The sequence below is a fragment of the Pongo abelii genome, chromosome 3, assembly GCF_028885655.2.
Source record: "Pongo abelii isolate AG06213 chromosome 3, NHGRI_mPonAbe1-v2.0_pri, whole genome shotgun sequence".
NCBI classification, from domain to species: Eukaryota; Metazoa; Chordata; class Mammalia; order Primates; family Hominidae; genus Pongo; species Pongo abelii.
Window position 1 is genome coordinate 49,384,382 of NC_071988.2, and position 12,261 is coordinate 49,396,642.

Sequence of the window (12,261 nt, forward strand, 5' to 3'; positions counted from 1 at the left end):
TATCAAAAGGAAGAATCTTCTTTAGTCACCCATCTGAAAGACTATCCCTCACTGAGTAATTCTATTACTCAGAATTGTCTCACATGTCAATGTCTAAGCCAATCCACTTTTGAGTGGATTGGGATTATGATTATTTTAGACCAACTGTTATGGGACCACCAGGTTCATATGCCTGCTATGCAATAACAGACCAATACACTGAGACAGCAGAGTTAGCAGCAGAGAGTTTAATGATTACAGGGCAGCTGAGCAAGGACATGGGAAAAACCCTCAAATCCATCTCCATGAGAGTTCTGGGCTGAGGTTTTTAAGGGGTTGTGGACAGCTAGGGGCTGGAAAATTGAGGTTGCTGATGGGTCAGGAGAAGAGAGATGAAATCATCAGGATGTGGAAACTGCATTCTTTGGTGAGTCAGCACCTCATGGGGTCCTTCAGACCTGCTGGCATCAGTAGTTTCACATCAGTAGTTTCACTGGTAGGCAGGACTTGAAAGAATATCTCAAATGGATAAAAGCTTCACAATGCTTAAGATGTTATCTAGGGGAACTATAATCTTGTGACAGGGTTTACAGGATTCTGGGGTAATAGGCAGGAAACAACCATGAGGAAGCAGGTCAGACAGCAAGCTGACCTAATGATTAATGCTGAATGTGCTACAAGCTTGGTTCATTTTTGTTTCTCTCCTTCCCTTCTTCCCTGGTTAATTTTATGCAGTTGATAGGGACAGTTTCACAGCCATAACTCACTGTGTAGAGCTAGGGAAAAACAGCCTGCCATGAAGCTCATGGCAGCACTATATCTGAACAAAATTGGGATCCCGTTAGCAAGAAGAAAGGAGATCTCTTAAGAAATAAGGTGTATGGTGTCTGTCACACTTTCAGCAACTAAATAGAATTTGTGATTAGGTGTCATCAACGCCCATCATTTCTGTCTAGTGGAAGCAATAAAAGTAATGGGACCATCTGGCACTTAAAGCATTCATCAGATCTATCCACAAAACTTTCTGGTGTAAAATCTATTTCTTACTCATTTCCTTCATCTTCAATTTCCCAAGACGTAGAAATAACGACAGAATCTCACAAGCAGAGGGCTAAGAATTCATGCAGGTAATTTTATTATTATTATTATTATTATTATTATTATTATCTTTATTTGATAATAAAGAACATGTAGGAAAACTTTTTTGAGTAGTGTTTACCTCTTGGCATACTAAAACTGTCATTTCACTGCTTCATAAAAATAGATACTTTGATTCTCAGTTAGTCGGAGATGATAACCTGGACTTAGTATTTGCTCTCACATCTTTGCTTCCTATCCCTGCCACTATGCATTAAAGCATCCCTAATTACATCAGTGAGGGTATTATCCAGATTGTAAATAACTGCTAGGAGCTCTAATGCCTGGAATATAAAATTTAGCCCAAATCCAATGCCAAACGATAAGAGCATTCTGAGAGAAGATGACTCTTTCAACACCTTCTTCAACAGGACTATTGTGGTCAAGCATGGCTCCACAAAATTGTTTGTGGACCTAGAGCCAATAAGTGGTGATGAAGTTTGCCCCAGGATGTGATCACTAGCAAAGAAAATGCATCAAATAGCTTTGCCTCTAGTCACCACATAGTTGAAAAGGAAAGCATTGACTAAGTGTTGTATTGGATTCAGAAGCTAGCTGACCTAAGTACAGGTCTTCAGGCTTTCTTGAATTTTTGCTGGTTGGTGGTAAATACAGTTTTTATTTTGCCTTTCTGTTGATAGAATCTCTATCAGTTGATTATAGGAGCAAAATTCTCCATTTACCCAGCTCCTTAGCTTTCCTTAGCTGAAGCTGAGGTCTTCAACTCCATCAACTCTTTAGCACTTTCATTGTGTCTTCATATTAGACAATGAGGCCATCTATAATATTTATATAGAAACATTAATATTGAGCACCCAATACACAATAACCTTAAGCACATTTTCAACCAGTGTGTATTCTCCATCACTGTTTCTCTCAGATTTCATGGTGCCTTGAATGTCAATATATCAAAATTTTATACTTATTCTCTATCTTTATGTCTACTTCCCTCCGTATATATATCCAGCTATCTCTGCTGGGAAAACCTAAAAACAAACATTTTCTGTAGCAGAGATAACTAATGCTTGCTCTGAGCTAGCTAACCAGATGATATGTGACACTTGAAATGATAAATGTATGGCTCACTACCTATTGTATAGTATTATGGTAACAATACGTTATTACTATATCAGCGTAATATGGTTTCTACAAATACAAAAGCTGCATCGCCACCATCAAGACAAGTTTGCAGGTCTGTGCCTCTCTAGCTTCAAGGTTGGAATCAATTATCAGTGTCCCACTGCAGTTCCAGTAGAGACTGCCAAAGTAAATGCAGTTGTGTGCTCATGGAGCAATACTGCAGTCATAGCTGAAGCCTGGGCTTGCCTAGATCACAAGTTGGTCATGCCAAGAGTGCCTTTGTTCACTGTGTATAAGGGTGAAGAGATGAAAGAAGGGAAGTATTCAGAAGCATGGATGGCCTAGGGAAAGATTAGAAGGCAATGTGGATTTCAGAGGATCGGGGAAAGAAGGAGAGAAATATAAGTTGTCTATTCCCTTTAACTTGCCACATCTTAGCACAGCTTATCTTTAACTTAAATCATCATGTCTGATTAGATTGTCTTTACTTTCAAATGTGATTGCTCCTACATAACTCATGTGTACCTACAAATTTTTTTCTATTTTCATCCATGAAAGTAAAGGCTTTAACAAACAGAACGACATATAGATGTGTGTATGCATGAGTGTGTATGGAGATGACAGAAAGAATAAGCTTAAGGCTGGGTGTGGTGGCTCACACCTGTAATCCCAGCACTTTGGGAGGCCCAGGCAGGTGGATCACTTGATCAGGAGTTCAAGCCAGCCTGGCGAACATGGTGAAACCCCCCTGTACTCAAAGTACAAAAATTATCTGAGAGCCATGGAGGGCACCTGTAATTCCAGCTACTCAGGAGGCTGAGGCAGGAGAATCAATTGAACCTTGCAGGCAGAGGTTGCAGCGAGCCAAGATCTCACCACTGCACTCCAGCCTGGGCAACAGAGCGAGATTCCACCTAAAAAAAAAAAAAAAAAAAAAAAAAGAATAGGCTTAAGGAAACGCTATCATCCCTGAACTTGAACCTGAAATACCTGTTGTATTTACAAATTCCCAAGTAACTCGGCTCGTGCTCCTCTGTAGTTTTATTTTGAACACTCTTCCTCTTACAGGCCACAGTCTAGCTGCATTAGCAGGCAGATCCTGATGCATTTATACCATAAAGCCTAGAAAGTCATTTTATTTTATACACTTTTATTATTATATTTTGGAGTTATTATATTTTGTCTCCAGTCACTGTTGCTTAAGTAGTTAAGTCAAACAATAAAGTGTGAAGATAGTGGTGTTGGCACCAGCAGAAGCACCAGCAGCCCGGGCTGCTCCCAAGCAGCGGAGGCAGCAGAGCTGAGTGGCGCCCCAACTGCTGGATGCCTCAGCTGGAGGCAATCAGCAAGCTGGGCTGCTATCACTCGCTGGAAGGAGGCAGTGAGGCCAGAGCGCCACCCAGTGCCCCTGGGCATGCCTGCAGCTGCCCTGCCTGCTGCTCTGCCTGGCTGACCGAGTGAAGCAGCTACATTGTCTGGGGTATATATCCTGGAGTCCGTCGTTGCATGCCAGGAAAATTTAGAACACAGACACACACCAGGAAGTTTGGAGAGGAGGTTTAATAGGCAGAAGAGAAAAGAAAGAGAAACAGCTCTCTTGATAGAGAGAGAGGTCTCCGAGCTGAAAGGACCGGCTGGTCTGCCAATGCACCTGATTTTTGAGTCAGATTTGAGGAGGCAGTGTCTGATTTACATAGGGCTCACAGATTGGTTCCATCAAGTATGACTTTTACATAGCGAGTGAGAAAGACTGGTCACCCCACCCTAATCTTATTATGCAAATGGACTTTCCAGTTGATCCCAGTGCCATCTTGTCTGCTCCTTACTGTACACTGGCTGGCAGAGAAGGGAAGATGGAGCCGCCGTCTTGAACATATCTAGTCCCTAGTTCCCGCCAGCATTCACCCCTGCAAGCTCCCAACTTTCTTGTCTATGTCTGCAGTTCAACTTTACAGGCTGCCCTTTGTTAGAAAATGATTTGGGGATGCTTTTTATTAAAAAGAAAAGCCTTACTGAGGACTCCCATACCCTTACTATAGGCGTAAGTAATTTATTCTTTATCACCAGCAGAGAGTGCAGCACTCTGGCTGCACACCTGCTGGGCCTGGGCCTGGGCCTGCAGCATGCCATGTAGCCCGCGTGAGGCCCTACAGAGCAGGCAGCCATGGGAGGTCTGCAAGGTGCTGTGCAGGGCACTCTGCAGCTGTCCCACCTGGCAGTGGGCTTAGGAGACACTTGGTTCACTCCCTACCTGGGCATCATGTGTTTCCGTTGTCGAAGAAAAGAGTCAAACTTTGTAAAATATTTGGATAGATTTATTCTAAGCCAAATTTGAGTGACTATGACCCATGACACAGCCCTCAGGAGACCCTGAGAACATGTACCCAAGGTGGTCAGGAAGCAGCTTGCTTTTATATATGTTAGGGAGACATGAGACTTCAAGTACATTTAAGAAATACACTGATTCTGTCCAGAAAGGCAGGACAACTCAAAGGGCGGGGAGGGGAGCGGAGCGCGGAGCTTCCAGTTTATAGGCAGATTTAAAAAATTTTTGGTTGATGGTTGGTTAAGTTTATCTAAAGACCTGGGATCAATAGAAAGGAAATATCTGGGTTGCAGTAAGAGGTTGTGGAAACCAAAGTTTTATCAAACAGATGAAGCCTCCAAGGTAGTCAGCTTCAGAGAGAATGGGTTGTAAAAGTTTCTTAGACTTAGGGTTTATGGTGATGTTAATGCTGGAGAGGTATAATGAGGCATGTCCAACCCCCACTTCCCATCATGACCTGAACCAGTCTCTCAGGTTAAATTTTAAGAGTGCCCTGGCTGAGGAGGAAGTCTGTTCAGATGGTTTGGCTGGTGGGGGGCTTAGAATTTTATTTTTGGTTTACACCATTAGCTCAGAGGCTCATTGATGATATCCCTCAAGTCTGACAAGCGGAGACCTCTTCTGGTGGTGTTACTGCAACTCTGGCCTGAGTTCTTGGCTCACTCATAAGTAAAAATTAACACCAGCACAAATAGGAATTTATTTCAGGCAAAGTTTAATAGGCTTGTGGCTCTAACAGCATAAGGGAGCAGAGTACAGAAGAAAAGGAGTCCTGACGTCAGCTCCCAAAAGGGCTCTGCTCTTGTCATTTTAAGGAAGTTGAGGCAGGAAAAAGGAGCAATGTGTAGGCAATGTTTAGGCAGGGTCTCCTCTGCACCTACACAGTGAGGTCTCATGCCCAAACATGAGGCACATGTGTCAGAGGCATTTGAACCAGAGTCACTCCATCTTGAATAGGGGCTGGGTAAAATAAGGTTGAGACCTACTGGGCTGCATTCCTGAGAGATTAGGCATTCTTACTCATAGGATGAGATAGGAGGTCGGCACTAAGTACAGGTCACAAAGACCTTGCTGATAAAAAGAAGTGGTAAAGAAGCCAGCCAAAACCAGCCAAAACCCACCAAAACCAAGATGGTAACAAAAATGACCTCGGGTCATCCTCACTGCTCAAGCATTAGCATGCTAAAAGATACTCCCACTAGCGCCATGACAGTTTACAAATGCCATAGCAACATCACGAAGTCACCCTATATGGTCTAAAAAGGGGAGGAACCCTCAGTTCTGGAATTGCCCACTCCTTTCCCAGAAAACTGCTAAACAAGGAGTAATCCACCCCTTGTTTAGCATATACTCAAGAAGTAACAAGTACAAGCAGGTGAGCAGCCAAAGCCACTGCTCTGCCTATGGAGTAGCCATTCTTTATTCCTTTGCTTTCTTGATGAACTTGCTTTCACTTTACTCTGTGGACTCGCCCCGAACTCCTTGTTGCATGAGATCCAAGAACCCTGTTCTGGGGTCTGGATCAGGACCCCTTTCTGGTAACACATGTACAGAAAATGGCAGATAACCTCCATCTTGGGTGGAGATTTTAGTATTACAATGAGATTGTAATGAGAAAAACTTGGTGAAAGCTCAGCACTGAAGTTCATCTTGTAGCAAACCAGCTGGATCTGGTCATGCTCTTATCAGGAAGACCAGAGTCCAGCTTCAGTAACCTTGGAACACATAGCTGAAAGAGATAAATGGTTAGGTTCTTCCTTTTTTGGTTTTATGATTAGGAATCCAGCCCGGTCAGCTAAGTTAGGATGGACCCTCTCTCTGCTACTGTGACTGGGGTTAGCTTGTTAAAAGAGACAAGAAGGTATGGAAAAGAATATGCCCACATGTGTGAGGCCCATTGGGATGTTGATTACCTGTCTTGTCTGCCAGGACCAAGTCCCTTCCCTATACTGTCTCAGTGCAGGGGCTGGATGCTGTGTCTGTGGGACTGCTACTCCTTCCTTTTCACAAGTTTATCCAGTTTATCCTATTGTTGCTGAGCAGCTTAATTGACAAAATGCCTGAAATCAGAAGGGATTTCATCTGCCAAAGACTGGTGTCCAACTCTAAGCAAAAGTTGGTTTACAGTGGCAAAAGGAAAATGAAGGGGATCTGAAGGACAAACCTGACTTTGCCTCTCTTCTATCCTCCACCCCACTATCCTCTGCAAGAGAGTTGCCTGGTGTTGGGAGCTCAGGAGCCTCTTCAGAAATCTCTCCATGAAGATTCCTGCCATCTGTCATGACATCTCCTCACAAGACCACATCAGGGAACATCTCAAAATCATCCTCAGAACCCTGTACCAATCATGTGCTGATGAGAAGCCAGTGGTCAGCAGTTGTACAAGATCCACAGAGCTTAATGGGAATTTGTCAACCCCAAAATATTTCTAAAGTTGATCTTATAGATGCTGAAAAATTCACCCTGCCTTTCTGGCCTCTTGGTCCTTGCTCCTGTCATTCAAAGCTGCCCATCTGAAGCCCTCCAGCCTCAACCTGAAGGTTATTGCCATGGATCTGGCCCAGATGCATGCCTGTCAAGGGCCTAAAAATGGCCTTTACATGAAGCATCTGCTGCTCTGTGTGCAGGCTCTGATTTCAGTGTTTCAGGAGGACTGCAGTGGGTCCAGCTTGGAGCTCATGGAAGTGCTGGTGATGATAATGGCTGGCTCAGGTGCCACAGGCCTCCATGGCAAGGTTCAGGAGGCAATGAACTCGATGGTTGCAGTGGAGAAGTCAAGGTCAGCCAGGATTTCTGTGGCAATACACAGATGTGGTCAACCACATCACACAACGACTGGACCGTGTACTCTGCAGAACTCATGCAGCTCAATGTACTTGTCACTCAGGCTCTGTTGTAAGAGAAGTGCCACAACACTTGGTCCCCACACTCAACGTCTATCTCGAGCCAGCCAGAGACCTGCAGGTGCGTCTAAAACTTTTTTCATCCTGTCCAAAGTGCTGCTGAGGCCAAAGGACACCATCACCTCCCAAAGGCAGTTTCATAGCTACCTTGAGACAGTGACAAAGGACATCTGCAAAGGCATGTGAGGAGGACAGCCATCGTGTCCTGCCTCTGGGTGCTCACCAGCTGCGAGGTCCTGTTGCTCAAACAGATACAGGAAGTGTAGTAGGGAATATTGATAACTCAAATTCTGACCACCCTGAAAGAATATTCTCAACTGACTTAGTTAATTCCATGCCATATTGTTAATATATTTTTTAAAACCTCTGGTGATGTGATTAATGCAGATAAATTTATCGAGATTTATCCTGAACTCTAAAAACATCTAGATGACATTTTCAACAACATAATAATAGCAGCTGCATCCACCTTAATCACCTGGCTGAAATGCATCAAAAGCACTGATAGATAGTCTTATCATCAAAACAACATTCAATATCTGTATAAGGAACTCCTTGTTTATCTTGATGATCCAGAGAGCTCCATCCAGGAAGCAGTATTAGAGGTCCTCTAAGATGGCAGCATCCTATCCTCAGATCTGATGAGGGAGACTGACGCTGTCATCCACAAACAGCACTCTGCATTGGCTGGGAGCAGCATCTGTAGCACGTGCAGGCCTTGCTGGCCACACAGTGACCAGCATTCTGGGCTGGGAGCATTCAGTGTGATGGCTGGGGGTGGGAACAGACACCAAACACTCATTCTTACCTGGACCAGAATTTGTGTCCTTTAAACCTCCTAAAAAGAAATTTCATCTTTCTTTGGTTTCTGTCTCCTGAAATTTAATATCTCAGTGAACAGACTAAAGGAGTTTGAAATCTTAACAATCAATGAAGTTTTTCCCATTTTAACTATCATGGAACTTAAAAAGTTATATAGACATATACATTAAAAGTATGTTTTTTTCTTAGGTCAGTAACTTAGGTCAGTAATGCTAACAGTGTTGAAAATAGAGTAATCAGATCTAATTTTGCTTACTCTCTTATAAGTAGCAGTAAAATAAAATTATATTTTATTCTCTATACCCAAGTACCTAAAGGACTGTAAGTGAGTATTGTTATCATAAGCTAATATTTATGTTAATACAAAGGGGCAAATGTTGTGTATACTTTCCAACAATCAAATATTAACAATTATGCTTTGTTGTTTAAAGATTTAATTTAAAATATTTATTTTTTTAAAGTCTTAGAGAATTATATTTCAATTGTTAGTCTATGATAATTTGTCTTACTGTTCCACATGCAAGTTTTCAAAAATATTCCTAGAAAATGTGATATACACATAGTCTTAGTCTATTTAGGCTGCTATAACAAACTACACCTTGCTCCCAGCCCCTGGCCAGGGAAGGCGGCCCCTCCCCAGTCGCCCCGCCTTTCACTCCCACTACAACCGGGAGGTGTTCCTGAGCCCTCTCCCACCCTCACCCTGCCTCCCCACTTCCCCGGCTCCAGCCTCTGCCAGTGGAGCCCACTGTGCCAGACAGTTTCGACGCTTTGCAAAGACAAAGAGCCCTAAACTGGAGGGAGGAGGAGGAGGAAGAAGAGGAGCGGAGAGAGAAGGAAGAAGCAATGTGAGCTGGGAAGGGGGAGAGTATCCGGGACACTCACACCCCACCCTTTTATCTACTCCAAACTCCCTCATGCCCAAATCCCAGAAACTCCAGCATGTCTCCAGCCATGCTGGTACTATTTTCAGATTTCACCTCCTTTAACTGGAAATGTCAATGAGAGGAAATTAACATCTGCAAGAGCTGCAGTGAGCAAACGCTTTGAGCTTGGGCCAGGACAATTCCATTTGGGGACCTGAGATGGACAGTCACTCAGCCTATGGATATGAAGAAACTGAGGCTCAGAGAGGTTAAGAGACTCCACTAAAGTCACACAGCCAATGACAGACAACCTTCTGTGGCCTTCATCAAGCTTGTCATATAACCACCATGTCTCTGGTGACAGCATGGGAAAGACAAAGCCCTAATTAAGGATCATCAGAAACCACACTCGGAGGAGGGTGGCAGAGACGGCTTCCCTCCCTGCTATACCAAGACCCTTCCTTCAAGGTCCTCACTCCCGAGAGAGCCTGGACTGTCACAGAGATTAATTACCTCTTAGCTTCTTCGGATGGGAATGGAAATCACTGGTTAAAGCTTTATCAAGAGATGTTATCAGCTCTTTAAGGATTGCAGAAGAATAGGCTACTTTATTTTCTGAAAAGGAGGGAGTTCCTGCCACCCACTGCAGGGAGGTCGCCATCAGGACAGTGAAGATGGTGACCCTGCGGAAGAGGACCCTGAAAGTGCTCACCTTCCTCGTGCTCCTCATCTTCCTCACCTCCTTCTTCCTGAACTACTCCACGCCATGGTGGCCACCACCTGGTTCCCTAAGAAGATGGTCCTGGAGCTCTTGGAGAACCTGAAGAGACTGATCAAGCACAGGCCCTGCACTTGCACCCCCTGCATCGGGCAGCGTGTGCTCTCAGCCTGGTTCGACGAGAGGTTCAACCAGACCGTGCAGCTGCTGCTGACTGCCCAGAATGCGCTCTTGGAGGACAACACCTACCAATGGTGGCTGGGGCTCCAGCAGGAGAAGAAGCCCAGTATCTTGAACAATACCATCAAAGAATTCTGAGCGGTACCTGGGAATGTGGACCCAATGCTGGAGAAGAGGTCGGTGGGCTGCTGGCACTGTGCTGTTGTGGGCAACTCGGGCAACCTGAGGCAATCGTCGTATGGGCCTGAGATAGACAGTCACAATTTTGTGCTCAGGATGAAAAAGGCACCCATGGCAGGGTTTGAAGCTGATGCCGGGAGCAAAACCGCCCACCATCTGGTGTACCCTGAGAGTTTCCAGGAGCTGGGGGACAATGTCAGCATGGTCCTGGTGCCCTTCAAGACCATGGACTTGGAGTGGGTGGTGAGCACCACCACCACGGGTACCATTTCCCACACCTACACCCCAGTCCTTGTGAAGATCAGAGTGAAACAGGATAACATCCTGATCTACCACCCAGCCTTCATCAAGTATGTCTTTGACAACTGGCTGCAGAGCCACAGGCGGTACCCATCCACCGGCATCCTCTCGGTCATCTTCTCAATGCATGTCTGCGATTAGGTGGACTTGTATAGCTTCTGAGCAGACAGCAAAGGGAACTGACACCACTACTGGGAGAACAACCCATCCGAGGGGTCTTTTTGCAAGACGGGGGTGCACGATGCAGACTTTGAGTCTAACGTGGCGGCCACCTTGGCTTCATCAACAAAATCCGGATCTTCAAGGGGAGATGACACAGTGAAGGGTTGAGGATGGATGCACCGTCACGCCTCTGCATTTCCAGCCCCAGCATCTTGCCAGAGCCAGTCCATCCGGGAGCTTGGAGGGTCAGCCTCAGGTTGTGCCCGAGTGCCACTTGCAGCCTCTTGCACCCAGCTATTGGCAGCATCTACTCAGCAAGGTCACTACCCAGCATGGCAGAGCATGTCTCAAAACCTGTCTTGGGTGGGGACAACGTCCCCCGACTGCTGCCCCAGGGCTGGGGAGACACTGGAAAAGGTTCAGCCTCCACACATTAAAATCATTTTGGCTCCTGGGGTGGGATTGGGGAACAAATGTGGAAGACACCCATATTCTGAGAGACATCATGGTTTCCCAAGGAAGATAGGCAGAGAGACTTGGGTGGTGATTACCTCCAGTACAGAGAAATGCTGGACGGTGTCCGCACTGGGGGCGAGATGCTGCCCTTCTTTGCATGAAGCCTGGCCTCTCCCTTGGCGTGATAACCCTGTCATCCCCTTCTTCCCAAGGCTCATTTAAGTGCCACCAGAGGCTTCTACCCCAAAGATTTTCACAGAAACTTGAGGCCAGGTGCCGTGGCTCACACCCGTAATCCCAACAATTTGGGAGGCCAAGGCAGGAGGATCACTTGAGCCCAGGAGTTCAAGACCAGCCTGGACAACATAGTGAGACTCCTGTCTCTACAAAAATAAAATATTTTTTAAAAATTAGCCAGGCATGGTGGCACACACTTGTAGCCCCAACTACTAGGGAGGCTGAGGTGGGAGGATCTCTTGTACCCAGGAGTTCAAGGCTGCAGTGAGCTGTGATCTCACCAATGCACTCCAGCCCAGAGTGAGACTCTGTCTCTGAAAGAAAGAAAGAAAGAAAGAAAAAAGAAAAAAAACAAAAAACTTGGCACCGTGTTTCTAACTCCTTAAGATGCCTCTTCCCAAGCAGCTATTCCTTTGGGTAATCAGTCTTGTGGTTCTAATCGTGGCAAGAGCAGATCTGACCACTTCCATGTGCCTTTGTATTTGGGGAAGAAAAGCATGTATTGGCTGAAATAAGGCAAAAGCCCCTACTTGGGAAAAGGGACCCCTACCAGTGGCCCCACTTGCTCCATAGCTGGAAACATCTTTTCTGGTTTCCTGAGCTGGCACCTGAATTAGAACAAAGCTCTGAGGATATTCAACGCCCCCCCAACAGTGCGTCAGAATGGGACCATACATTCTCATTCTCAGACTATTCAATATGGTGCCCTTAACCTCCAAGGCCACACAGGAGGCTTCCAGCAGCGTTTTCCCCAAGGGCCTGAGCTCAGGGTCGAGTCCCTGCTGGCCACCTTCGGGCTGTCACGGGGGGACTGGGTCAGGGACATCCCAGGAATGGCGACTGGCATATACCTCAACTTCTTGCTCCTCAACTACTCTCTTTTCCTCATTAGGCTTCCTGATTACTGATTGATTT

General features: G+C 45.5%; 1 pseudogene; it reads left to right on the plus strand.

Annotated features, from left to right (window-relative positions):
• The first annotated feature begins 9,787 nt into the window (after positions 1–9,787).
• LOC100433612 (CMP-N-acetylneuraminate-beta-galactosamide-alpha-2,3-sialyltransferase 1-like) lies at positions 9,788–10,805 on the plus strand (annotated as a pseudogene).
• Positions 10,806–12,261: the final 1,456 nt, after the last annotated feature.